This window comes from Phalaenopsis equestris, unplaced genomic scaffold (assembly GCF_001263595.1).
Source record: "Phalaenopsis equestris unplaced genomic scaffold, ASM126359v1 Scaffold001142, whole genome shotgun sequence".
NCBI lineage: Eukaryota > Viridiplantae > Streptophyta > Magnoliopsida > Asparagales > Orchidaceae > Phalaenopsis > Phalaenopsis equestris.
Window position 1 is genome coordinate 255241 of NW_018165581.1, and position 1402 is coordinate 256642.

Consider the following 1402-nt stretch of genomic DNA (forward strand, 5'->3'; position numbering starts at 1 on the left):
ACTCTTAGAGAAGAATTCACACTTAAACTCACCACAAAAACTCAAAACTATAAGAAAATAAATGACTAATGGATTCTAAGTGGCTGTAGGGAATGTGGAATAGCGTGGAAGAGAGTGGAAAGCGGTTGAAGGGTGCTAGGGGGTCTTTTCTAATCAATTTCCGCTCTAAATAGAGCCTAATGTCAGTTTTCCAATAGGTGCATCCAAAAACTATTCAAAAAGAGCACAAATTTATCGAATCTTCTAGAAACAGGGCTTGCACCAACATTGACATCATCGGCGCCAGTGGTCCATGAATTAATTCCATGTTATCTGTCAAATGGCACCGTCGGTGCTGCTCCTAGCGTTGTCGGCACTGAGGAAAATATGGCCTTTATTTTGTAGACCTGCGCCGTCGGCGTCCATCCTGACACTGTTTGCGCTGAGTATAACAATTCTTCAAAAACTTTATTTTGACTCCAAATTCCATCCTTTTTGCTTCAAGTCCTAAAAATCAACAAACTACAATAAACATGAAAAATACGTTCTTTTAAAGTGCAATATCACAAAAAATGAGTATAAAATATAGATCTAAATATGCATGTATTTTAGTATATCAAAATCCCCCAAACTTAAATGTTACTTATCCTCAAGTAATTCCTTTACTACATAAAAAATATGACTCATGACAAAGAATTTAACTACTAGATTTCCATATTTTAGTCCACTAAATACAATAGCATGACATAAGAAAAATGTAAAATAACTCCGTGCTGACCTCACTTTTGGTTGGGTCTAGAAATTTCTTTAGTAGCCTAGGTCTAGCCATAGGACATTCCTACCGACTAGTCTTAGAAAACTAGAAAATGTACCCTCACCATTACAAACTCAAAACTCTTCTCTTTACTATTGGTCCTAACTTCTAGCACTTAGTAGGTAAGATCATTATGAGGGAACTCAAGGAGAGTTCCTATAGGACTACTTGACCTTAGGATTGACCCTGGGTGTTGATTTGGAGCTAAGGTACACCATACCCTCACCATACCCTCACAATACCCTGGCTAAGACGAATACATGGGGACCCAAAATGGAGATTTCATTGATCCATGACTCATTCAAAATGGTTCTCTACCCAATTGCACTTGAAATGCCCAACTTGGCCTTTTGCCCCTGGCACCTCCAAATTACCTAACTGCCCTTAAGACCCAAATTTGGCCAAAATTCTCAAATTTTTCCAAAATACACAAAAATGATCAAAACTCATTTCAAACACTTTGAATATATCCAAATTTGTCAAAACTGATCCACCAAATTGATTAACCAACTGACCTCAAAATGACTTTCATCCTTCATAAAAGTTGTTCCTCATGGTCTCCTACACCTAATAGAATATTCAATTGAGCCAACTGACATGTCTAAACAA